This window comes from Heterodontus francisci, chromosome 17 (genome assembly GCF_036365525.1).
Source record: "Heterodontus francisci isolate sHetFra1 chromosome 17, sHetFra1.hap1, whole genome shotgun sequence".
Lineage (NCBI taxonomy): Eukaryota > Metazoa > Chordata > Chondrichthyes > Heterodontiformes > Heterodontidae > Heterodontus > Heterodontus francisci.
This window is the reverse complement of record NC_090387.1, coordinates 29,483,470-29,511,193: the sequence shown is the minus strand read 5'-3', so window position 1 is coordinate 29,511,193 and position 27,724 is coordinate 29,483,470. Positions and strand designations below refer to the sequence as shown.

Here is a 27,724-nt window from a genome sequence, read left to right as displayed (position 1 = left end):
CAGAGCAGTAACATTTGATGTACTTCTAATTATTGTTTTTATGCCATATACCCAGCTTTGTGTTCAGCTGCTATTACAAAGATCAAGTAGAGGCCAGGAGCAGCAAAAGAAAAGAGAATAATTGAACAGAGATGAGGAAGAGCTTTTATGTAACACAATACAATTTCTAATGATTTGCTACTCTGAAGTGAAGAGAGTGATCCGATAATAAAGAAAGAAACCTCTGTAAAGTAATTGTATCCAAGAAAAACAATTAGATGCAAGGCATATATTATTAGGAAAGATTTTGTGCCCAAAATACTCAATACCTCACAATTGTGGTGCTTCACAATTTCAGGTCACTGAGTTGTTGACCTTTGATGCACCATTGAGGCACTGAACAGAGTCGCTGACTCAGGGCAACAGCAGTAGAGATCTGTGAGGGGAATGTCCATTCACTCTTTCATTTGTGAGTGGTACAGGATCTGGACAGACAAGGGAAAATGACATTAAATTGGAGGAATCTCATATTGTCTAAAAACACAATTAGATATAAGACAAAAGAAAATGTACAAACCTATATGAAACAGAGATTAAATAATCTGTTATGAAAGTAGATAGGGTTTATTCAGAATTTCTAATTTCTGAATAAGAGATTAAAATGGTCAACTTGTTAGCATCACAATGAAGCAGCACATTGGTTGCTTGAATTTTCATCTGCAAATTCCCTTACTTGGGGTGGGTTCCATCTCATTGCTCAAGACGCACTATGTCAAAGCTGGGTGCTTTCTCACATGGTTAGTCACCATTCTCAATCTTGTAGCTCTATGGAACATTAGAGGGTGAAGTCAATTAATCATGAGGCATGTGTCTGTATCCTGAAGAGACCTAAAGAAAACAGGTAAGTATATAGTTAAAATGTTGAAATCTTTTCAATGGTCAATTCGTGCAATAAAGTGACTGTTGCTTGTTAACAAACATCAGTCACATAGCACAGTACATAAATGCTGCTTACCTGACACCAGGTTCACATTTCTTTTTACATTTCAATGAATTAACAGTTGGAAAAACTTGGAAGACTTTCTGTTGCTGACATGGAATTCAGCTATTTAAGCCTAGTGACATTTGACATTTAAACATTCTGATCTGCAGGTGGTATGATCTCTGAAATTCGTCCAGCGTCAACAGAGTACAGCCCTTTTATCAGATACTTGCCTCTACCTCGGGAGACTGGCTTACAAAGAGCACATCAAATTAAAAGCAGACGTGTTCATGTTACAAAGTGCCCATTATGCAGCAACTTTTCATTTTTGCAAATGAGAAAGAATGTAGCTTGCATAAGGCTCACATGAACATTTTGGTTAGGAACTATGCAACATTCTTCAACTTAACGAAAACAAAAAATGAAAATGGGGAAACAAACTTCTTTATAGCTTGAGTGCATTATAGTTGTACAACAGCACAAAGTTTTAACACTGTGGGATTGGACACATGCCTATTTTAGTCTTCTAAGTTCTAAGGGTCCTCACTTGTTCCACATTTGTCAAGCTCATTATCGACATTTTTTTAGGAATAGCCAGGCACCTGCTGTCAGTTTTGAAGTTCTTAGTCTCTATTCCATTGGGACTGAGGTTTCCTCCTTCAAATTTCTAACAGGACTATACAGTGCTGCAGCAGCACAAACACATGCACGAAGTCCTAGGGACCATAAACATAGCAGGACTGTTGTGATATGCTTCTGAATGAGGTGTACTTGCTTATGACAGGTTCATTGTCTTCACGGAAGCTACAGTATATCTTAATAATGTTAAATTTTGTTTGTTATTGATATCTGTACCAGAATAATGAAAGTGTAATGCATTCCTGCTTGAATCCTATACTTGTTTCACCTTGATTTTTGTTCTTTTAAAAGTTCTTTGAATCTTATTGCAATAATCAATACTTTCCTCATCTCTTGGGCATCAGTTTGTTGGTGAATGACACATAAAATTGACATGAACATAATTGGAAAAAAGATCTTTCGATTTTTACAAAACTGCAGAGCAGCTGTGAGTTGCAGATTTTTGCAGTCAACAGCCAGAGCTCTATAAAATCACTTCAGGTAACAAAATCTAGAAGGATCTGGAATGAGCCTAAGTAAAACATAACTGATTGGGATAGCTAAAAAAAAGCGCTATTTTAAAACATGCCAATTGTAACGTCACTACAGCTCCCACCCACTTTTGCACAGGCGCAATAGCTTTGCCATTTGGTGTCTTCCCAAGACTAAGACTTGCAACGGGAAAGACGCCAAATGGCATTTGTACTAGTAAATGAGTTAAAAATAAACGGAGCTTATCAGAAGTGATCTTCAAAGAGTTCCACTGTAATTAGGAACTATATTTGATTAGTGGTCAACCATGTGGGCATGACCAGGACCACAGACTCCAGTCTGACAGCAGCCTATAGTCCCAGTCACACCCAAATGATTGATGAACAGCTTGTCGGTAAACAACTACATCAGAATTTCCATTGTTGTAGCTCAGTAATTCAATTGAAATTAGGGCTATTGTAGGAAGTACTTTTGGGAAAAAAAATCTTTTACATGAGTGTCAGTGATGTTAAAGCGATCTTGTTCTCTTGGAAGGTAGTCTACCAAGTTAGTAATTGGACAACCAGACAATAACATCCCTGGCGCTGCCAGTGTCACTAAATAAAAATCACATCAAAGGCATACTGTAAGACTGAACACTGCAGAAACTAGCAACTCTGCGAGGTACAAAGTTTTTCAGCAGCTAACACGTTGCTGTTGAGCAAATGTGTATGACTGGTCTGATGTTGCCTATTCAAGAAACTGAGTCGGTCAGTACTGCCCCTACCCTCGTCTGGGTCTCCAGTAGTGGCTACAGCTGGTGACACAGCTCGGTGACAGCCTCCTTGATGAAGTGAAGGCACCTTACGCATTGCTCCTCAATGAGATTGAGGAAAAAGATGTGTGCCCTGAAGACCCACTGTGCATATGGCCTCCTGCGCCATGTCCTCTTCCTCCCTCTTATTCCAGAAGCTCCTGCTCTCCACTGACTTCTTAGCTCCTCCTCCAGCCACAAAGGCAAACTGACCAGACCACACTTGACTGGAATAAACTCATTCTAAAGCAGTCAAACGTTTGTTCCCAAAACTCAGAATTCACTTGAGGAATGCAGAAATAGTGAAAGAAAGGCAAAGTAGTTAACTAGTAGCCTGAGGGCAAGCTAGCAACTAACCTACTAACAGATATGGAAGGGATGAGTCCTGCAGTTTCCTTCCTTTCTGTTAGCCCAAATGGGGCTGGATTTTATGGGCCCGCCAGAAACGGAGTCAGAGGCGGGAAGGCCCATAGAATTACGACTGGAGGCCTCTCCCTGCTGCAACTGCGATTTAACTAGCGGCAGGGGTGCTTCCACCATGCAGGGAGGTCGCCCAGTAATACAACGGGCCTTAGGAGGAGGGTGCCTCCTCCGTGGGTAACCTGTGAAGGACCCCTGCTGGGAAAAACTCCACCTTCCTGGACGCCCCCTCCCCCTGCACTTCACGGCAACTCCTGCCGGGACTTTCTGAATTGGCCCTGGCGATCGCACCTCACCTACGTCTTCTCCAGGATTGCAGTGCTGGGCCTGGGTCCAAGACCTCTGCAGTACCGGCAGTGGCCACTGTTCCCGATGGCGCTGCTGATACTGTTGGCCCTGTGGTTGGCTGGTAGCTCTTGGAGGCGTGATCCCCATCTTTAAAGGGATGGGTATCCCGGGGCCCGGCACCTAAGTGCCAGAACAATGTAAGATCATGCCAGGGGGGCTCGGAAAGGCCATGGTGGGGTATCCCTTCCCTTTTTGGTGCCACAAAATAGGCACTGGAGACTAACTAATTTTACAAAAGGGTCCTACAACAAGTGTAAGGCCCTGATTTAAATATGTTAATAACATTTTTGAATGCCCTGGACACCCACCAGGTACTTGATCCAATATGGCCAACAGCACTCTTCTGGCATGAATGGAAATCCTACAGTACCCTTAGGTGCCATCTTCTCACCTGAAAAATGGAAGTGATGATATCCAATTACTAAACCAATAACTCCAATGTGGAAGTACCACCATACAGGCACAGTGGCCCAAAGGCTTCCTTTTCTGCTGAAGCTCCAATGATTCTATGATTTATACATACCAGCAAGTTTATTAAAATAATAAATAGCAACACAACTGAGTGAACAGCAACATACTAGGTATTACCTAGGTATATGTATTTTTCATCTTCTGCACAGGGACATTAAATGCAAGATTACAAAATACATTGAGCACCAGAGCAAATGGGAATATAAATGGAATTAAATAATGATGTGGAACCTGTGCCAAGAGCACAAAATGAAACAGATGCAAATAGTACAATGTCTGAAGGCAGGCCAGCTCACAGCAGCTTTTCTTTTTGCTAGGATTTGTGACCTAAAGGCAACAGAAATCCTGATGACAGAGCAGATGGGCTTCAAAGCTGAACGGAAATGGTTGTAGGTTCTCACACATCCAAGAGGTGGATCATCACAAGGTCACGAGAAGCAATGTGGTGCTGTTTGGGGGTGCGCAATTTGGGCTCTGGACCGAAGAACTTGTTTTGGTTAACAGAACCATTAATGTCCATTGCTGTGATGGCAGCCTGAGGGTAGTACGGGATGAAGCCTCAAGCCTGCAAAACAATAAAACAATTTATTTATTTCGAGAACACGGCTGAAGCTGTTTCAGATTGGAAAGTTGCAGAACAATTTATCAGATGAGTGCAAAGCCCAAATATGATTGACTGACAACTGTTAAGTGGTATACTTATGATTTTTGTGTTAGGAGCACATAGCATTATGGGTACCTGAAATGGCACTGTAATTATCTATAAGGGTACTTCATAGTAAGGGAAAAATGTTAGTGCTCCACTGGGGACATCTTGTGGGGAACAGTCATGCTGGTAGAGATTAATACATCTTGGTCCTGTATAATGATGTACCTAAAATGAAAAGGAAATTAAAAAAAAAATTGTTCCTGCAAATGTCACATCGTGTTATCATTAGAATGTAGTCCATTATCCCTGGAAGTAACTAAATGGTCTCAGTACGGTAATGGCAGAGTAGGTATTGACTGCAGCAAGTGGCTTCACAGTAATATTGTGCATAGAATGATTCAAGCAAACCAGAAAGGGCCAAGAATGTAATCAAAAAGCTTGCCAGGAGATTTCAGTGTGAGAAGCAGAAATGATTGTCATCTGTCGGGTTCAATTACTGGAAGGCATGACAAAGTAATAATCAGCGGCAACACAAAGCAGTACTATTCTCTGTATTACAAACAGAGGCTCTAAATATAACAAATATGTATGAACATTTGTAAAAAGTTATAACCTTCGAGTGCTTACACCTTGCATTTACAAAATCACAAAATATGGGAGAAGTATCAAGGGACCGGAGAGAGGCAAATATGATGCCAATTTATAAAAAGGGACAGAAAGATATCACAAGGAACTGCAGTCTTATGAGCTTGTCATCAATATGGAGAAAATAACAGAAAGCATAGAACCATAGAAAAAATATGGCACAAAAGGAGGCCATTCAGCTCATCGTGTCCGAGCCAGCCGAAAAAACTAGCCGCCCAAACTAATCCCACCTTCTAGCACCTGGTCCATAGCCCTGCAGGTTACAGCACTTCAGGTGCATGTCCAGGTACCTTTTAAAAGAATTGAGGGTCTCTGCCTCCACCACCATTCCTGGCAGCGAATTCCAGACACCCACCACTCTCTGGGTGAAAAAGTTTCTCCTCATGTCCCCTCTAATCCTTCTACCAATTACTTTAAATCTGTGTCCCCCTGGTAATTGACCTCCCCGCCAGGGGAATCAGGTCTTCCTGTCCACTCTATCTAGACCCCTCATAATTTTGTACACCTCAATTAAGTCACCCCTCAGCCTCCTCAGTTCCAGGGAAAACATCCCTAGCCTCTCCAATCTTTCTTCATAGCTGCAACATTCAAGCCCTGGCAACATTCTTGTAAATCTCCTCTGTACTCTCTCGAGAGCAATTATGTCCTTTCTGTAATGTGGTGACCAGAACTGTGAGCAAAACTCCAACTGTGGCCTAACCAGCATTTTATACAGTTCCAGCATCACATCCCTGCTTTTGTACTCTATACCTCGGCCAATAAAGGAAAGCAATCCATATGCTTTCTTTGCCACTGTATCTCCCTGTCCAGCCACCTTCAGGGACCTGTGGACATGCACTCCTAGGTCTCTCACTTTTACCCCTCAGTGGCGCAGTGGTTAGCACCGCAGCCTCACAGCTCCAGGGACCCGGGTTCGATTCCGGGTACTGCCTGTGTGGAGTTTGCAAGTTCTCCCTGTGTCTGCGTGGGTTTTCTCCGGGTGCTCCGGTTTCCTCCCACAAGCCAAAAGACTTGCAGGTTGATAGGTAAATTGGCCATTATGAATTGTCACTAGTATAGGTGGGTGGTAGGGAAATATAGGGACAGGTGGGGATGTTTGGTAGGAATATGGGATTAGTGTAGGATTAGTATAAATGGGTGGTTGATGTTCGGCACAGACTCGGTGGGCCGAACTGCCTGTTTCAGTGCTGTATCGCTAATCAATATCGTCCTGTTTATTGTGTATTCCCTTGCTTTATTTGCCCTCCCAAATGCAATATCTCACACTTCTCTGGATTGAATTCCATTTGCCACTTTTCCGCCCACTCAACCAAACCATTGATACCATTCTGGAGTCCACTGCTTTCCTCCTCACTATTAATTACACGTCCAATTTTGTGTCATCAGCAAATTTACCAATCATGCCTCCTACATTTAAGTCCAACTCATTAATATATACACAAAACAGCAAGGGGCCCAACACTGAGCCCTGTGGAATGCCACTGGAAACAGCTTTCCATTCACAAAAACATCTGTCGACTACTACCCTTTGTTTCCCGTCACTGAGCCAATTCTGGATCCAACCTGCCACCGTCCCCTGTATCCCATGGGCTTTCATTTTACTGACCAGGCTGCCATGTGGGACCTTGCCAAATGCCTTACTAAAATCCATGTAAACCACATCCACTGCACGACCCTCATCAATTTTCCTTGTTACTTCCTCAAAAAACTCAATTAAGTTAGTAGGACATGACCTGCCCCTAACAAATCCATGCTGATTATCCCTGATTAATCCGTGCCTTTCTAAGTGACAGTTTATCATATCCCTCAGAATTGATTCTAACAATTTACCCACCACCAAGGTTAGACTGACTGGCCTATAATTATTTGGCTTATCCTTCGCACCCTTTTTAAACAATGGTGCAATGTTTCAGTATCCTGAAGGAGAGTAGTGCAACACCAGGAGAAACATATGGGCTGACCTTGCCTTTAGGCAGCATGGACAGTAACAAATCGGGTGCCTGTTACACAAACTTTCCATACGGTGTGCAAAACAGTGTGCAGATTGCAAGCTGAATGTGGAGATTTTAAGTGTTGTTATCTTTATAAAAGTCTGGTCTGCAGTTTGCATTTAACTGGGATTTACCCTCCAGTTAAAGGAGGGTTAAAAAAGTAAAGTAGGGTTAAGAAAGTAAAGTAAGTTTCTTACAGTCTTAGGCAGGGATTAACAGGCTGTACTGCAGAGTAGCTGATTAGTTAAGTAGCTGACCAGTTGAATCTGGTTGCTGCAGTTTAAGCCTCAAAAGGTATAAATACAGAGGTCTGGGTGCAGCCTACAAACAGTATGCAGATTGCAAGCTGAGTGCGGAGATTCGAGTTTGGTGAGTGGTGAGTTACTTTTTTTACTTTGGGTTCTACATTTTTAACCCTCTAGTATTTGATTCTTGCTTCGGTGCAGTGGAAGGAACTGTTTGGTGAGAATCTGGTAAGCTACTCTACTTATAATAAATAGTCTCGAAAGTTCAGGTATGGAAAGTATCATGCAGACCCCCACCTGCCAAGCATGAGGCATATTAATTTCACCACATGGACATTACATTTCAAATTGTTGCTGGGAAGAAGAGAAGGCCTGCTACAAGGACTGCCAGACCTTGGCTGGAAAAAAATTTTACATACTAACAGACATTGAAGGCAGAGAAGCACATTCTATTCCCTGCTAAGATGATACAGTACACAGCCAAAATGTGGTCAGACCAGTTAGTCACATGACTAACCTGTTTGGCAACCTGTGGGTTTCTGAATTGTACAGTTTGAACTGAGAGCCTGCAGAAAGCAGAATGCTTCTGAAACATAGAAACATAGAAAATAGGAGGAGTAGACCATTCGGCCCTTCAAGCCTGCTCCACCATTCATTATGATCATGGCTGAACATCCAACTCAGTAACCTGTTCCTGCTTTCGCCCCATACCCTTTGATCCTTTTAGACCCAACAGCTACATTTAACTCCTTCTTGAAAACATACAATGTTTTGGCCTCAACTGCTTTCTGTGGTAGCGAATTCCACAGGTGCACCACTCTCTGGGTGAAGAAATTTCTCCTCATCTCTGTTCTGAAAGGCTTACCCCTTATCCTTAGACTATGACCACTGGTTCTGGACTCCCCCACCATTGGGAACATCCTTCCTGCATCTACCCTGTCAAGTCCTGCTAGAATTTTCCAGGTTTCTATGAGATCCCCCCTCACTCTTCTGAACTCCAGCGAATATAATCCTAACTGACTCAATCTCTCCTCATATGTCAGTCCTACCATCCCAGGAATCAGTCTGATAAACCTTTGCTGCACTCCCTCTATAGCAAGATCATCCTTCCTCAGATAAGGAGACCAAAACTGCACACAATATTCCAGGTGTGGCCTCACCAAGGCCCTGTATAATTGCAGCAAGACATTCCTGCTCCTGTACTCGAATCCTCTCGCTATGAAGGCCAACATACCATTTGCCTTTTTTACCGCCTGTTGCACCTGCATGCTTACCTTCAGCGACTTGTGTACGAGAACACCCAGGTCTCGCTGCATATTCCCCTCTCTCAGTTTATAGCTGTTCAGATAATAACCTGCCTTCCTGTTTTTGCTACCAAAGTGGATAACCTCACATTTATCCACATTATACTGCATCTGCCATGCATTTGCCCACTCACTCAACGTGTCCAAATCACCCTGAAGCCTCTCTGCATCCTCCTCACAACTCACCCTCCCACCCAGTTTTGTGTCATCTGCAAATTTGGAGATATTACATTTAGTTCCCTCATCTAAATCATTAATATATATTGTGAATAGCTGGGGTCCTAGCACCGATCCCTGCGGTACCCCACTAGTCACTGCCTGCCATTCGGAAAAAGACCCATTTATCCCTACTCTTTGTTTCCTGTCTGCCAACCAATCTTCTATCCATTGCAATACACTACCCACAATCCCGTGCGCTTTAATTTTACACGCTAATCTCTTATGTGGGACTTTGTCGAAAGCCTTTTGAAAGTCCGAATAAACCACATCCATGGGCTCCCCTTCAGCAACTCTACTAGTTACATCCTCGAAAAATTCTAGTAGATTTGTCAAGTATGATTTCCCTTTCATAAATCCATGCTGACTCTGTCCGATTCTACCACTGTTCTCTAAGTGCTCTGCTATAAAATCTTTGATAATGGACTGTAGAATTTTCCCCACTACCGACGTCAGGCTGACTGATCTATAATTCCCTGTTTTCTCTCTACCTCCCTTTTTAAATAGTGGGGTTACATTTGAACAATGGAAAGTATGAAGGAATGAGGGGTAAATTGGCTGAGATGGATTGGGAAAATACATTAAAAGGTATGACAGTACAGAGGCAATGGATAGTCTTTAAAGAAATATTACATAGTTTACAGCAACTATACATTCCTTCAAGGCACAAAAACCCCAAAAGTAAAGGCAGTCAACTGTGGATAACAAAGGAAGTTAAGGATTGTATAAGATTAAAAGAAAAGGCCTATAAAGTTGCCAGAAATAGTAGTAAACCTGAGGATTGGGAGGATTTTACAATATAGCAAAGGAGGACAAAGAAACTGATAAAGAAAGGGAGAATAGACTATGAATGCAAGCTAGCACAAAATATAAAAACGGACTGTAAAAGCTTCTACAAGTACGTAAAAAGCAAACGCTTGGCGAAGACAAATAAGGGTCCATTACAGGCAGAGTCAGGAGAATTTATAATGGGGAATAGAGAAATGGCAGAGATTCTAAATGATTACTTTGTGTCTGTCTTCACTGAGGAAGATACAAGAAATCTCCCAGAACATACGAATTAGGAGCAAGAGTAAGCCTTCGATAAGCTCGTGGCTGAACTGATTACTCCACATGTCCACCTACCCCCAATAACCTTCCACCCCCTTGCTCATCAAGAATCTATCTACCTCTAGCTTAAAAATATTCAAAGACTCTGCTTCCACTGCCTTTTGAGAAAGAGAATTCCAAAGACTCACGACCATCTGAGAGAAATAATTACTGTTCCCACTGGTGAAAGGATCGAGAACAAGAGGGCACAGATTTAAAGTATTTGGTAAGAGAAGCAAAAGTGACATGAGGAAAACTTTTTCACGCAACGAGTGGTTAAGGTCTGGAATGCGTTGCCTGAGAACGTGGTGGAGGCAGGTTCAATTGAAGCATTCTAAAGGGAATTAGACAGTTATATGAAAAGGAAGAATGTGCAGGGTTATGGGGGGAATAGGTGGGGGGATGGAACTGAGGGAATTGCTCTTTCGGAGAGCCAGTGCAGACTCGCTGGGCCAAATGGCCTCCTTCTGCACTGTAACGATTCTGTGATTCAATGAAGAGGAAGATTAGCCATGGTGCATAAAGGGAAGGCTAAGATCCATGGCTGCCCATTTTCTCACACTACCAAAATGCAAAATCAGCCCCATACAATGATAAAGCAGAGTTAACATGTTTAAAGGGGTAGATCTTGCTTTGCAACTCAACCAAGAATAATGAAATAAATTATTGGCAGTACAAAAATGTAGACTCCCTAGTAAAACTGACTAATGCATACAGCAAAATGCAACACAGTGTAATTAAAAATGAAGAAATATTTTTACCGTGGACTGAAACTGTAATATCTCTTTAAGAAGTCTGCTTGAGCAGTCCGGGTCCTGGGATTCCTATACTATGGATGAGATGCATGCTCTAAGCATAGCTTCATCAAAAATTGGAAGATTTAGCATTGGGATTGTTTAAAATAAACAACCATATCACATTTCATGTCTTCCTCAGATACAATATTTTAACCTGCAAAACTATGGGTATTGATGCATGAGGTGGGTTAAAACATTTAAAAAATGCGGGCTGTTAGAAACCTGACATGATCCCGCTGACTTCTGTACTTAACTGGAGCATATTTCGAGGCACATGGCAAACCCCTGTGGGATAGGCAAGTCAGCAATTATATGCACAGCAGCCATTGATTAACCATTTAACCCTGCATTAACAGCCAGTGTACAGATTTCCCGAGCTCTCTGAAACTCACCAGGTGACAGCATAGTGAGGATTGACAGGGATGTGAAAGTAACAGGATAGAAAGCCTTTAAATACTGAACTATGACAGCTGCTTCCATACCTGAGTGAAAGGATTTTGCTCACGGGGACTTGTTCTGAGAGAGTGCTTTCATTGCTTTGGAGATAACTTCCAATGCTTTGGAGATAATTTCTGATACCTTGGACTTTTTTGACTTTGATCTGCACCTCCCTGCTGTCAGTTGTCTCAGAAATATGGGAGCAGCTTGTGTAGCTCTACCTTGGACCTCCAATGGGAACAGTACCAGCAACATCAACATTCCAGGACATCGAATCGGAGACGCATGTCTAACAAGGTTGCATCCAGGACAATGCCTCATGAATTTCACTTCTAATGGCAAAAACATTCAAAGCCATCTTGGAACATTAACAATGGAGTCATACCTCCAGGAGGTGAACATTGAAACAATGAGACTCAAGAGAGAGGTTGAAAATACATAGACCCGGATATAATTAACTTGCAAACAAGAACACTGCACAATCACGTGACCCCTCCCCCCACCCCCCAACATCTGTGGAAAAACTAACAGTCTTTTGCAAAAGAACAAGCTCCTGAGACTTTAAAGCAGACAAGTTTTGAGTACTAACCAGACCAGACCCCAGTGGGGCTGTCTCTCTCTCTAGAACACATTGATAGTTTGAAACCTGTTTGTGACTGTGGAACGCCCAAGTCTACCACTGCTGCACACAGAGACCCTGGGCAGGAAAGCCACCTGCAACTCAGTCTCCAAGAAAAAACTAAACCAGGTGGGCCAGCCACAAAGTGCACTTCTACCAGCCAAAGACTTCAAGATCATAACTTCAGCTGGAAGACAACAGAATTACCTGATCCCACAGACTGTATATTAATTTTTATTGTTATGGACTCTAATTCAAACCAAACTATATTTCATCACTCTGTACTCTATTTGTGTGTGTGATTCTCGTGTGCGTGTGTGTGAAAGTGTAGCATAGTTTTATTATTTTATTTAGATCGGGTTTTATTAAAGTACAATAAGCTCACCTCTTTCTTGTCTAAAGTCAAGAAAACCTGTCCAATTGCTTCTTTTATGATCACAACAAAGGTAACTCACTGAAGTGATAAGCACATCTATGGTTTTATAAAGGAATAAACCCTGTTGCAGTCAAACAAGGAGAAGGACAAGAGGGGAGCCTTGTGACCCCTCCTCACCTGATCATAACATATCTAATTCCGTAATCAGATATCTGGGAGATACCCCATCTCCAGTGCCATGCACTCTGCCGCTCTGTTGATCTCCATCGCCTCTTCATCCGCAGCGGTCAAGGTGACTATTAGTGGAGGGTCACGCCTGGTTCCCTGCCTCTCCCTGGTGCTCTGTGCTCTCTTTTCCTGCAAGGAGGGAAAGGAGAGAGTTATGAGTATGAGAAATGGAATGTTTTGAAAGGATGGAAGGACAACACCTGTGGAGGGTGACTGTGAGGGATCAGTAAGAGATGTCAATAAGATGTGACTAAGTGTTAGTGTTGGCTGTGCAGATGGGAATGTGAGGAGATGCCTTGAGCAAGAGGAATGAGTGGAGCTGCATGGTGTCTTGGTTTGAGGAGCACTGTTTAGGTGGAGTCAGATTGAGGGGGTTGGCACTTGAATGTGGCATGTCACTAAACTTCTTGTGGCACTGTACCCATGGGAGAGACACCATACTCCTGCTGCTCACCTTCTGAGCCACTTCCAACCATGTCTGCTTAGTTTCAGAGGCAGGTCTCTTCCTCTTGTCTGCTGAGAAGTTTGGATATCTGTGGGCCCTTATAGCCTACAGGATGATCTCTAGGGATGTCTCAGGGAACCCAAAGGCAGCTTTCCCACGTTGCGACCCCATCATTGCACTTGCTTTCTCTGTCCAGACAGTTCTATAATGGATCCATTCTGATGCCTGCCTGGGACCCTTTAAATAGAGTGCCTTTCATTGTCAGTTGTGAGGCATCATCACACCCGCCTGCTCTGATTAGAAACCCGGAAGCGAGATGCTGATGCCTTGGCTGAGTTAAAAAGCCCAAGCAAAGCCTACTCCAGTAACTTATGGGTTCCCGATCTGCTGCCAGCCTGCCCTGCTATGAGTGGGTCTAAATGTTAAAATTCTGTCCAATGTTATAAGGACATACGAAATAAGCAGGAGTAAGCCCCTCAAGTCTGCTCTGCCTTCAATAAGATCATTGCTGATCTAATCTTGGCCTCAACTCCACTTTCCTGCCTGCTCGCCATAACCCTTGATTCCCATATAGTTCAAGAATCTGTCTATCTCAGCCTTGAATATATTCAATGACTCAGCCTCCAGAGCACTCCTGGGTAAAGAATTCCAAAGATTCATGATCCTCTGAGGGAAGAACTTCCTCCTCATCTCTGTCTTAAATGGGAGACCCCTTATTTGAAACTGTGCCCCCTAGCTCTAGATTCCCCCAATGAGAGGTAACATCCTTTCAGGTCTGGCTCCCTCAGAATCTTATATGTTTCAATAAGATCATCTCTTGTTCTTCTAAACTTCAATAAATATAGGCGTCACTTGCTCAACCTTTCCTCATGAGACAAACCCCTTCATCTCAGGAATCTACCTCGTGAACCTTCTCTGAACTGCTTCCAATGCAAGTATACCCCTCCTTAAATAAGGAGACCAAAACTGTGTACGCAGTACTCCATGTGTGGTCTCACCAATGCCCTGTACAGTTGTAGCAAGACTTCCCTATTTTTATACTCCATCCCTGCTTGCAATAAAGGCCAGAATTCCATTTATATTCCTAATTACTTGCATGATAACTTTTTTGTGTTTCAAGTACAAGGACACCCAGATCCCTCTGTACTGCAGCATTCAGTAATTTCTCTCCATTTAAATAATACTTTGATTTTCCATTCTTCGTAGCAAAGTGGATAACCACACATTTTCCCAAAATTTTTCCCACTCACTTAACCTATCTATATCCTGTTATGATCCACGTGGACCGCCAACAAATCAAAAGAATCGAATCCACCGACTGACCCTAATTTAGGAAACCAAAAAAACCAAACTGATAAGATTTCACTTTTTTAGATTTTACTTTAACATTCAAACTAAAACCAACATAAATTAAAAATTATGCATTAAATTAAACATTAAGCTAGACCCGGGAGAGAATAAATACAGCGCCAGGCTGGGGGCCTTCACTTACCTTCAGTAGAGGGCTGGAACCGCATCTGCGAGGGAGCAGCTAGACCTGGGAGAGAAGAAATACAGCACCAGGCTTGGGGCCTTCATTTGCCTTCGGGAGCTGAAAGGGCTGGAATTGGACCTGCGAAGGAGCAGTTAGACCAGGAAGAGAATAAATACAACACCAGGCTAGGGGTCTGCATGTACCTTCGGGAGCTGAGAGGGCTGGAATTGAACCTGCGAGAGAGCAGCTCTTCAGGAGTCAGCGTATGCTGACTGAGTTTCAAAACAAAATTCAAACATTGACATCACAGGAAAGCTGTAAGTTTAGTGAGTAACTGCTGTTAAGAGTCTCTGTAAATGGCTAGGTTAGTATACTACTATTAGGGTGCATGTGTAAATAGCTACAAATTTAAAAAAAAAATTAAAATTAAAAGTTATGTAACTACCTTATAATTAATTAAGGCATACAAGCAGAAGGGAAAAGCTGGTGAGTCTACTGTTCTGTTCTATTTTAAAGCAATAAGATTTATTACTAAGGTTATTATTACTATTGTTAACATTTTAGTATTGGTAGGGTATGTTAACAGTGATAAGGTAAGATAGTTTTAGTAAAGTTTAGTATTAGCAGTAGTAAGGCTGTTATTACTATTGGTAAGGTTTATTACTATTTGGTTAGGTTATTAGTATTGGTAGTAGCAGGGTTTATTAGTACCAGGATTTAGTTGTAGTACCAAGGTTACTATCTAATAGATAAAGGAATGGCAAGAATGCTCCAACTTCTGCAGTGCACATCCTGTGCTATGTGGGAACTCCAGGATGCTTCTTAGGTCCTGGATAACCATATGTGCAGGAAGTGTCATCAGTTGGAGCAGCTTGAGCTCCGGGTTTCGGAACTTGAGCAGTAGCTGACGTCACTGCAGTGCATTCGTGAGGTTGAGAGTTTTGTGGATAGCACATTTATATATGTGGTTACCCCGCAGCTTAAGAGCATGCAGGGAGAGAGGAAATGGTTGACCGCCAGACAGTTAAGAAGAAACAGGCAGATGGTGCAGAAGCCTCTGAGTGCGTCTCACTCTCCAACAGTTTTTCAGTACTGAATATTGAGGAAGGTGATGGTTCATCTGGAGTGTGCGGCCAGAGCCAAGGCACCATGGGTGGCTCAGCTGCACAGGGGAGCACAAGGAAGACTGGAAGAGCAATAGGGATAGGAGATTCGATAGTCAGGGGAACAGACAGGCGTTTCTGTGGCCGCAGACGTGAATCCAGGATGGTGTGTTGCCTCCCTGATGCCAGGGCCAAGGATGTCACTGAACTGCTGCTGAGCACCCTGAGGGGAGAAGGTGAACACCCAGCAGTCGTGTTCCACATTGGTACCAATGACATAGCTAGGGAGAGGGATGTGATCCTGAAGAAAGTGTTTAGTGAGTGAGGTAAGAAATTAGCAAGCAAGACCTCAAAAGTAGGAGTCTCTGGATTACACCCTGTGCTACACGCAAGCGACTCTAGGAACAGAAGGATAAGACAGATGAATGCGTGGCTGGAAAGTTGGTGCAGGAGGAAGGGCTTTAGATTCTTGGCACATTGGGACCAGCTCTGGGGGCGATGGGACCTGTACAGGCCGAATGGGTCGCACCTGAACAGAGCTGGGATTGAGTTTCTTGCAGGATGTTTTGCTAGTGGTGTTGGGAAGGATTTAAACTAGTTTGGCAGGGGGTTGGGGACCTGAAGGTAGACTCAGTAGGGACAAAATCAGAAATGAAAATGGAAGGCAGCAAATTAGTGGACAAGTCTGGAAGACAGAGGAAACAAAGATTAGAAAATAAAATAAAGAGTTTGGCAGTGCTCAAGGGTATCTACTTAAATGCAAGGAGTATAGCAAATAAAGGAGATGAGCTGAGGGCACAGATAGATACATGGCAGTATGATAGCATAGCTATTACAGAAACATGGATTAAGGAGGGACAGGAATGGCAGCTCAACATTCCTGGTTGCAGGGATTTCAGATGCAATAGGGAAGGGGATAGGAAAGGAGGGGGAATGACAATTTTGGTCAAAGAAACAATTACAGCCGTGGGGAAGAATGATATGTTGGAAGGTTCATCAAATGAGGCCATATGGATCGAGCTAAGGAACAAAAAATGGGCAATCACACTGCTGGGAGTGTACTATAGACCCCCAAACAGTCAGAGGGAGATAGAAGAGCGAATATGTAGGCAAATCTCTGACAGCTGCAAAAACAATAGGGCAATAATAGGATTTTAACTACCCCAATATTAACTGGGATAGTTTTAGTGTGAAAGGAATTGAGGGAGCAGATTTCTTGAGGTGCGTTGGTGTTAATTTTTCAAAATTGGCTGGATTCTGGAAAAGTTCAATCAGACTGGAAAGTAGCAAATATAACCCCTCTATTCAAGAAGCGGGGCAGGCAGAAAACAGGTAACTATCGGCCAGTTAGCTTGACATCTGTTGTGAGGAAGATGTTAGAATCAATCGTTAAGGAGGTTATAGCTGAGCACTTAGAAAAACTCAAGGTAATTGGGAATAGTTAGCATGGTTTTGTGAAAGGGAAGTCATGTTTAACCAATTTGTAAGAGTTCTTTGAAGGAGTGACATGTGCTGTGGATGGAGGGGAGCCTGTTGACGTACTGTACTTGGATTTCTAAAAGGCATTTGACAAGGTGCCACATGAAAGGTTATTGCACAAAGTAGGAGCTCATGGTATAGGGGGTAACATATTAGCATGTTTAGAAGATTGGCTGGCTGGCAGAAAACAAAGAGTATGCATAAATGGGTCCTTTTCTGATTGGCAGGATGTGACGAGTGGCGCCCCATAGGGGTCTGTGCTGAGGCCTCAACTTTTTACACTTTATATCAATGACTTAGATGAGGGGAGCGATGGCATGGTAGCTAAATTTTCAGATGACACAAAGGTAGGAAGGAAAGTATGTTGTGAAGAGGACATGAGGTTGCAGATAGACATAGGTTGAGTGAGTGGACAAAAATCTGGCAGATGGAGTAGAATGTGGGAAAATATGAAATTGTTCACTTTGGTAGGAAGAATAAAAAAGCAGAGTATGACTTAAACAGAGAAGGACTACAGAATTCTGAAATGCAGAGGGATCTAGGTGTTCTAGTGCATGAGTCACAAAAGATTAGTATGCAGGTACAGCAAATAATAAAGAAGGTTAATGGAATGCTATCCTTTATTACGAGAGGAATTGAAAATAAAAGTAAGGATGTTATGCTTCAGTTATACAGGGAATTGGTGAGACCACATCTTGAATACTGTGTGCCGTTTTGGTCTCCTTATTTAAGGAAGAATGTAAATGCATTGGAGGAGGTTCAGAGGAGGTTTAGCAGATTGATATCTGGAATGACTGGGTTGTCTTATGAGGAAAGGTTGGACAAACTGGGCTTGTTTTCACTGGAGTTTAGAAGAGTAAGGGGAGACTTGATTGAAGTTTACAAGATCCTGAACGGTCTTGACAAGGTGGATGTGGAGAGAATGTTTCCTCTTGTGGGTGAATCCAGAACTAGGTGGCAATGTTATAAAATTAGGGGTCGCCCTTTTAGGACAGAGATGAGGAGAATTTTTTTCTCTCAGAGGGTTGTGCGACTTTGGGACTCTCTGCCTCAGAAGGTGGTGGAGGCGGGGTCATTGAATATTTTTCAGGCGGTGGTAGATAGATTCTTGTTTGGCAAGGGAATCAAGGGTTACTGGGGGTAGATAGGAGTGTGGAATTTGAAACACAAACACATCAGCCATGAGCTTATTGAATGGCAGAGCAGGCTCGAGGGGCCGAATGGCCTACTTCTGCTCCTAATTCATATGTTCGTATGTATGTTCATTCAGGAGAACTTTTTTGGCAAGTATGTAGCAAGTCCAACAAGAGAGGGTGCAGTTTTAGTCTTAGTTTTAGGAAATGAAGCTGGGCAGGTGGAAGGAGTGGCAGTGGGAGAGCATTTTGGTGGTAGTGATCATAATTCAGTCCGTTTTAACATAAATATGAAAAAGGACAAGGATAGAACTGGAGTTAGAGTTCTCAGTTGGGGCAAAGCCAATTTCACTAAGCTGAGGAGTGATTTAGCCAAGTGGACTGGAAACAGCTACTTGAAGGTAAATCAGTGTCAAAGCAGTGGGAAGCATTCAAAGGGGAGATTCAAGGGGTTCGGAGGAAAAATGATCGCACAAAGAAAAAGGGTGGGATGGCCAAATTTAGAGCGCCATGGATGTCAAGCAGTTTACAGAGTAAGATAAGGCAGAAAAGGAAAGCTTATGTCTGACACAGAGAACTCAATACTGCAGATAGCCGAGAGGAGTATAGAAAGTGGGTGAAATCAAAAAGGAAATTAGGAAAGCTAAAGGAGGGCATAAAAGAATATTGGCAAGCAAAGTCAAGGTGAATCCAAAGATGTTTTATCAATACGTTAAGAGTAAGAGGATAACGAAGGAAAGAGCGGGGCCGATAAAAGACCAAAAGATAACCGATGTGTAGGGGTGGAAGATGTTGGTATGGTTCTTAATGAATACTTTGCGTCTGTCTTCACAAAAGAGGGGGACAATGCAGGTATTGCAGTTAAGGAAGAAGGGTGTGAAGTTTTGGATGTGATAAACATATGGAGAGAGGAAGTATTAATGAGATTAGCATCCTTGAAAGTTGATGAACACCAGGGCCAGATGAAATGTACCCCAGGCTGTTAAAAGAAGCAAGAGAGGAAATAGCAGAAGGTCTGTCCATCATTTTCGAGTCCTCACTGGATACAGGTCTGGTGCCGGAGGATTGGAGGACTGCTAATGTTGTACCGCTGTTTAAAAAGGGAGAGAGGAATAGACCGAATAATTACAGGCCAGTCAGTCTAACCTCAGTAGTGGGCAAATTATTGGAATCAATTCTGAGAGACAGGATAAACTGTCATTTAGAAGGGCACAGGATAGTCAGCATGGATTTGTTAAGGGAAGATCTTGTCTGACTAAGTTGATTGAATTTTTTGAAGAAGTAACAAGGAAGATCGATGAGGGTAGTGCATTTGATGTGGTCTACATGGATTTTAGCAAGGCTTTTGGCAAGGTCCCACATGGCAGACTGGTTAAAAAAAATAAAAGCCCATGGGATCCAGGGAAATGTATTAAGGTGGATATAAAATTGGCTCTGTGGTAGGAAACAAAGGGTAATTGTTGATGGTTGTTTTTGTGACTGGAGGGCTGTTTCCAGCGGCATTCTGTATGGCTCAGTACTGGGTCCCTTGCTTTTTGTGGTATTTATTAACAATTTAGATATAAATGTAGGGGGCACGATCAAGAGGTTTGCAAATGATACAAAGATTGGCTGTGTGGAAGATAGCAATGAGGATAGCTGTAGGCTACGGGAAGATATCGATGGATTGGTCAGGTGGGCAGGAAAGTGGCAAATGGAATTCAAACAGGAGAACTGTGAGGTGATGCATTTGGGGAGGTCAAACAAGAGAAAGAAATACACGATTAATGGGAAAATACTGAGAAGTGTAGAGGAAGTGAGGTACTTTGGAGTGAATGTCCACAGATCCTTGAAGGTAGCAGGACAGGTGGTTAAGAAAGCACATGGAATTTGTTTTTTTAATTCATTCATGGGATGTGGGCGTCGCAGGCCAGCATTTATTGCCCATCCCTAATTGCCCTTGAACGGAGTGGCTTGCTAGGCCATTTCGAGGGCATGTAAGAGTCAACCACATTGCTGTGGATCTGGAGTCACCTGTGGGCCAGACCAGGTAAGGACAGCAGATTTCCTTCCCTAAAGGACATTAGTTAACCAGATGGGTTTTTACAACAATCGACAATGGTTTCATGGCCATCATTAGACTAGCTTTTAATTCCAGATTTATTAATGGAATTCAAATGCCACCTTCTGCTGTGGTAGGATTCGAACCCATGTCCCCAGAGCAAAACCTGGGTCTCTGGGTTACTAGTCCAGTGACAATACCAGTATGCCACCACCTCCCCTTTCTTTTATTAGCCGACGTATAGAATATAATAGCAAGGAGGTTATGCTAGAACTGTATAAATCATTTGTTAGGCCACAACTTGAGTACTGTGTGCAGTTCTGATCACTTCATTACAGGAAGGATGTAATTGCACTAGAGAGGGTACAGAGGAGATTTACGAGGATGTCGCCGGGACTGAAAAAATGCAGCTATGAGGAAAGATTGGATAGGCTGGAGTTGTTCTCCCTGGAACAGTGAAGGCTGAGGGGAGATTTGATTGAAATGTACATAATTGTGAGGGGCCTAGACACAGTGGATGTGAAGGGCCTATTTATCTTAGCAGAGAGGTCTGTGACGAGGGGCCATAGATTTAAAGTGATTGGTAGAAAGATTAGAGGGGAGATGAGGAAAAAGTTTTTCACCCAGAGGGTGGTGGGGTCTGGAACTCACTGCCTGAAAGGGTAGTAGAAGCAGAAACCCTCAACTCATTTAAAAGGCGTCTGGACATGCAACTCATGTGCCGTAACCTGCAGGGCTATGGATGAAATGTTGAAAGGTGAGATTCGACTCGATGGCTTGTTTTTTGCCCGACACAGACACGATGGGCCAAGTGACCTCTTTCTGTACCATAAACTTTCTATGATTCTATTATTCTAAATATGAAGTAACAATTAAATCAACAACGATGTATATAGCTTAACGGTCACATGTTAATTAGCAGATGCAACTAAGGTTGTCCTTGCGGTCCGTTGAACAATTTTATCAGCAAAATGGCATTGAATGGTTCCACAGTACAAGATGATCAGGATCTTATTCTGGTAGATTTCAAAGTCTGATTCTCAAGGTTGCAGATATGGAAGTAACGATGTCCCGTCAAGAGCGAACGATGCAATCTTCCCTTTCATGGTTCGGTCTTGTTGCCCGTTGAACCACCTTGGCCCTCACACCACCATCCTAATGACGCGGCACCACAGACAACCAATGGTCAGCCCTCAGTCCAAGTTTCTTTTCCAGCAGCCAAACTGTTACTTTGTGGTCTGCTTCCACTCCAAGCAGAATCTCACAATTTTGAAAGCCTCCTTTTAAAAAAACACACCCAGCTCCTTTTGCTGGCCTAACCGTCTCTGGTGTTTTCTTGACAAATGAAACAAAAAAATTCCAGTCACATGCCCTTGATTAAAAAAAAGTTTGTTTTCAATGACAGGACTGTTGGTTTGTCTAACCTGGGTTTGCATTCCAACCTGGAAACCCCAGCCCAAAATCAGGGACCATCTCAAAAACACAAACACAGCTGTACAGAACTCAATTTCCACAAGAAGGCTTCATAATAATGCCTTTGCAGACTTTTTGTGTTCTCCTCACAACTTGCTTTCCCACCTATCTTTCTATTATCAGCAAATTTGGCTACAATACACTCAGTCCCTTCATCCAAGTCATTAATATAGATTGTAAATAGTTGAGTCCCCATTACTGCTCCCTGTGGCACCCCACTAGTTATAGTTTGACAACCTGAAAATGACCCATTTATCCCAATTCTTTTCTGTTAGTTAGCCAATCCTCTATCCATGCGAATATATTACACCCAACACCATGAGCTTTTACCATGTGCAGTAACCTTTTTTGCGGTACCTTATTGAATGCCTTTTGGAAATGCAAATACACTACATCTTTCTGTCTCCCTCCTTTCTTTAATAGGGGCATTCCAGTTGTGGTTTTCCAATCTGCTGGGACCTTTCCAAAATAGAGAGAATTTTGCAAGATTACAACCAATGCACCCACTATCTCTGCAGCCAGTTCTTTTCACGCCATAGGATGCAGGCTATTTGGTCCAGGGGACTTTGCAGCCTTTAGTCCCATTAGTTTGCTTAGTACTTTTTTCTCCAGTGATAATGATTGTTTTAAGTTTCTTCCTCCCTGCTTTTCTATTATTGCTTTTAGTGGCTTCTACCATGAAGACAGATACAAAACACTTGTTCAAAGTCTCTGCCATTTCTTTGTTTCCCATTATTACTTCCCTAGTCTCATCCTCCAAGGGACAAACCTTTACTTTAGCTACTCTCTTCTTTTTCATATATTTGTAGAAGTTCTTACTGTCTGTTTTTACATCTCTTGCTAGTTTTCTGTCAATCTATTTTCTGTTTTTCTAAGTCATCCTTTGCTGATTTCTAAAAGTTTCCCAATCTGCTGACCAACCATTAATCTTTGCAACATTATATGCCTTTTCTTTCAATTTGTTACCACCTTAAACTTCCTTAGTTAGCCATAGATAGTTCATCTTTCTGATAGGGTTTTTCCTTCTCAGTGGAATACAGTTTTGTTGAGAATTATGAAACATCTCCACAACTCCATGACACTGTTAATCTACTGTCTTACTTTTTAATTTATTTTCCCCATCCACTTTAGCCAACTCTGTCTTCATACCTTTGTAATTGCCTTTATTCAAATTTAAGAAATTAGTTTCAGACCCATATTTCTCAAACTGAATGTGAAATTCTATAATGTTATGATCAGTCTTCCCAAGAGGATCCTTTACTATGAGATCATTAATTAATCCTGTCTCATTAAACATTACCATATCAAAACTAGCCTGTTACCTGGTTGGTTCCACAATGTATTGTTATAAGAAATACATTCTATGAACTTGTCCTCAAGCTACCTTTGCCAATTTGACTTGTCCAATCTATAAGAAGAATAAAAAGTGGCCCACAATTATTGCAGTAACTTTCTTACATACCTCCAATATTTCTTGATTTATACTCTGTCTTGCAGTGTAGCTACTGTTCAGGGGTGGGGCTATAGGGTACTCCCACCAGTGACTTCTTTCCTTTGCTGTTTCCTACCTCCACCAAACTGATTCTACATCTTGATCTTCCGAACCAAGATCATTTCTCACTATTGTACTGATCCCATCCTTAATTAGCAGAGATACCCCACCCCCTTTTCCTTTCTGCCTATCCTTCCAAATGTCAAGTCCCCCAAATATTCAGTTCCCAGCCTTGGTCATCTTGCAACCATGTCTGCAATGTCCATCAGATCATACCCATTTATTTCTATTTGTGCCATCAACTCATTTATCTTATTGCAAATTCTGCATGCATTCAGATAAAGAGTCTTTAATTTTGTCTTTTTACTATTTCCCCTACTCTGACCTTAATTGCTGGTGCACTCTTATGTCTATATTCACTGCCCCTTTCTGTCACACTCTGGTTATCAATACCCATATCACTACCCTGCATTATTTCCTTGTCCATTCCCTTTAACTTTCTGAATTTCTCCTCACCTGAACCCTGCCCCATCCCCATCCCACTGTTTCGATTAAAGCCTTATTTACAGCCCTAGTTATTTGATTTGCCAGAACACTGGTCCCAGCACTGTTCAAGTGAAGACATCCCAACAGAACAGCTCCCTCTTTCCCCAATACTGGTGGCCAGTCTCCATGAATTGAAACCCATTTCTCCCACACCAATCTTTGAGTCACACATTCAACTCTCTGATCTTATTGTCCCTGTGCTAATTTACTCATGGCTCAGGTAGTAATCCAGAGGTTATTATCTTTGTCGTTCTGCTTTTTAATTTGGCCCCTAGCTGCTCAAACTCCCTCAGCAGAGCCTCTTTCTTAGTCCTACCTAGGTCATTGGTACCTATGTGGACCATGACAACTGGGGTGTGCAGCCAGAGTCTAGACCACAGCACCACGGCTAGCTCAGCTGCACAGGGGAGCAAGAGAAAGATTAGAAAAGCAATTGTGATAGGGGATTCTATCATTAGAGGAAGAGACAGGCAGTTTCTGTGCCCGCAGACGTGAATCCAGCATGGTATGTTGCCTCCCTGGTGCCAGAATCAAAGATGTCACGGAGCAGCTGCACAGCCATCTGAGGTGGGAGGGTGAGCAGCCATCAATCATGGTCCATTTTGGTACTAACAACATAGGTAGAAAGAGGGATGAGGTCCTGCAGGCAGAGTTTAGTGAGCTAGGAATGAAACTAGCAAGCAGGATCTCAAAGGTAGCAATCTCTGGATTGCTCACAGTACTACGCGTGAGTATAGAAATAGGAGAATAGAGCACATGAATGTGTGGCTGGAGAGATGTTGCAGGATGGAGGGCTTCAGATTCCTGGGACATTGAGATTGGTTCTGGGGGAGATGGGATCTGTACAAGACGGATGGGTTCCATCTGAATAGAGTCAGTACCAATGTCCTTTGCTAATTCTATTGGGGAGGGTATAAACTAACTTGGCAGTGGTGTGGGAACCAGGAGGTAAACTTAAAGAGGAAAACCAAGTTACACAGAGAATCAAGAGAGACAGACAGCACTAGAGTAGAAAATAGGAAGGCATTAGGTGGGGTTATTGTGCGGGGGAATGTAATAAGGGCTAAATTAGGTTTACTGTGCATGTACATGAATGCATGGAGTATTGTAAATAAGGTTGGTGAGCTGCAGGTGCAGATAGCCATGTGGAAATATGATGTTGTGCGATAATGGAAACCTGGCTCAAAAAAGGGCAGGACTGCATCCTAAATATTCCTGGATACAAGGAGTTCAGGAACAATAGGAAAGGATGAGTTGCAGCTATAGATTAAGGAGAACATTACTGTGCTGGAGAGAGAGGATATCCTCTAGGGATCAAGGACAGAATCTATTTAGTTAGAGCTAAGAAACAATAGCTGGGGACATTCTATAGGCCACCAACTAGTGGGAAGGACACAGAGGAAAACATTTTCAAGGAAATTACAGAGCATTGCAATAATTATGGAGTAGTTATAATGGGGGACTTTCATTATCCCAATATAGACTGGATAGTAATAGTGTAAAAGGCAGAGAGGGGCAAGAGTTTCCAAAGTGTGTTCAGGAGACTTTTCTACATCAGTGTGTTTCCAGTCCAACGAGAAAGGAGGCATTGCTGGATCTGGTTCTGGGGAATGAAGTGGGTCATGTGGATCAGTCGTCAGTAGGAGAGCATGTAGGGAAGTGATCATAGCATCATAAGATTTAGGTTAGCTACGGAAAAGGACAAGGAGCAATCCAGAGTAAAGGTAATTGATTTGGGGGAGGGCCGATTTCAATGGAACGAGAATGGATCTGGCCCAAGTAAACTGGAATCAAAGAGGAGATAGCTCAGGTACAGTCAAGGTACATTTCCATGAGGGGGAAAGGTAGAACAAACAGATCCAGAGCTCCCTGGATGACGATAGAGAGTAAGATGAAGCAGAAAAAGGGTGCATATGACAGATGTCAGGTGGATAATACAATTGAGAACCATGCTGAATATAGAAGGTTCAGAGGGCAAGTGAATAAACAAAAAAAGAGAAACAAAGAGAGTATCGGGCGGCACAGTGGCGCAGTCTCACAGCTCCAGCGACCTGGGTTCGGTTCTGGGTACTGCCTGTACAGAGTTTGCAAGTTCTCCCTGTAACCGCATGGGTTTCTGCTGGGTGCTCCGGTTTCCTCCCACAGCCAAAGACTTGCAGGCTGATGGGTAAATTGGCCATTGTAAATTGCCCCTAGTGCTGGTAGGTGGTAGGCGAATGGTGGGGATGTGGTAGGGAATATGGGATTAATATAGGATTAGTATAAATGGGTGGTTGTTGGTTGGCACAGACTTGGTGGGCCAAAGGGCCTATTTCAGTGCTGTATGACACTCTCTATGACGATGAGAAGGGACTTGTGGCTAACATGAAGGGGAATCTAAAAGTCTTCCATGGGTACATAAATAGTAAAAGGGTGGTAAAAGGAGGAGTGGAGCTGATTAGGGACCCAAAAGGAGATTTACTCATGAATGTAGAGGGCATGGCTGAGGTACTAACTGAGTATTTTGCATCTGTCCTTATCAAGGAAGAGATGCTGCCCAAGTCATGGTGGCACAGAAGGAAGCCATTCAGCCCATTGTGTCCATGCCAGAAATAAAGGTGGAAATTGCAGAGTCACTGGCCATAATCTTCCAATCCTCCTTTGATACAGAGGTGGTGCCAGAGGACTGGAGAATTGCAAATGTTACACCCTTGTTCAAAAAAGTATGCAAGGACAAGCCCAGCAACCACAGGCCAATCAGTTTAACCTCGGTGGCGGGAAAGCCTTTAGAAACGATAATTCTGGACAAAATTAATAGTCACTTGGACAAATGTGGATTAATTAAGGAAAGTCAGAATGGAATTGTTAAGGGCAAATCGTGTTTAACTAACTTGTTTGAGTATTTTGATGAGGTAACAGAAATAGTTGATGAAAGTAATGTGGTTGATGTGGTGTATGTAGACTTTCAAAAGGCATTTGATAAAGTGCCACATAACAGGCTTGTCAGCAAAGTTAGCGCCCATGGAATAACACAGACAGTAGCAGCATGGATACAAAATTGGCTGAGTGACAGGAAACAGAGAGTAATTGTGAACGGTTGTTTTACAGACTAAAGGAAGGTATATAGTGGAGTACCCGAGGGGTCAATGTTGGGACCCTTGCATTTCTTGATATATATTAATGACCTAGACTTGGGTGTACAGGGCACAATTTCAAAATTTGTGGATGACACAAAGCTTGGAAGTATTGTAAACTGTAGGGAGGATAGTGATAAAATTCAAGAGGACATAGACAGGGCAGCAAATAGTGGAGGAAATTTAATTCAAAAAAGTGTGAAGTGATTCATTTTTGTAGGAAGAATGAAGAGACGCAATATAAATTAAAAGGTACATTTCGAAAGGGCTGCAGGAGAAGGACCTGGGGGTATAAGTGCACAAATCATTGAAGGTTGTAGGGCAGGTTGAGAAAGCGGTTAATAAAACATATGGGATCCCTGGCTTTATAAACAGGGAAATAGAGTACAAAAATAAGGAAGTTATGATAAACCTGCATTAAACTCTGGTTCAGCCTCAACTGAAGTATTGTGTCCAGTTCTGGGCACCACACTTTAGGAAGGATGCTAAGGCATTAGAGAGGGTGCAGAAAAGATTCATGAGAATGGTTCCAGGGATGAGAAACTTCAATTATGTGAATTGGTAGGAGAAGCTGGGTCTGTTCTCCTTGGAGAAGAGAAGATTGAGAGGAGGTTTGATAGAGGTGTTCAAAATCATGATGGGTCTAGACAGAGTAGATAGGGAGAAACTGTTCCCATTGGCCAAAGGATCCAGAACCAGAGGACACTAATTTAAGGTGATTGGCA

At 42.6% G+C, this 27,724-nt stretch overlaps 1 long non-coding RNA gene across 2 annotated transcripts; it reads right to left on the bottom strand.

Moving 5' to 3' along the window:
* Positions 1-4,161: 4,161 nt before the first annotated feature.
* Positions 4,162-14,910, bottom strand: LOC137379168 (uncharacterized). 2 transcript variants are annotated; one of them, XR_010976752.1, is made up of 3 exons: positions 14,823-14,910; positions 12,650-12,829; positions 4,162-4,668 (listed from the first exon to the last, which is right to left on the bottom strand). It is a non-coding gene; the product is annotated as an uncharacterized lncRNA (long non-coding RNA). The 2 variants fall into 2 exon arrangements; XR_010976753.1 differs by lacking the exon at positions 14,823-14,910 and adding an exon at positions 14,638-14,811.
* Positions 14,911-27,724: the final 12,814 nt, after the last annotated feature.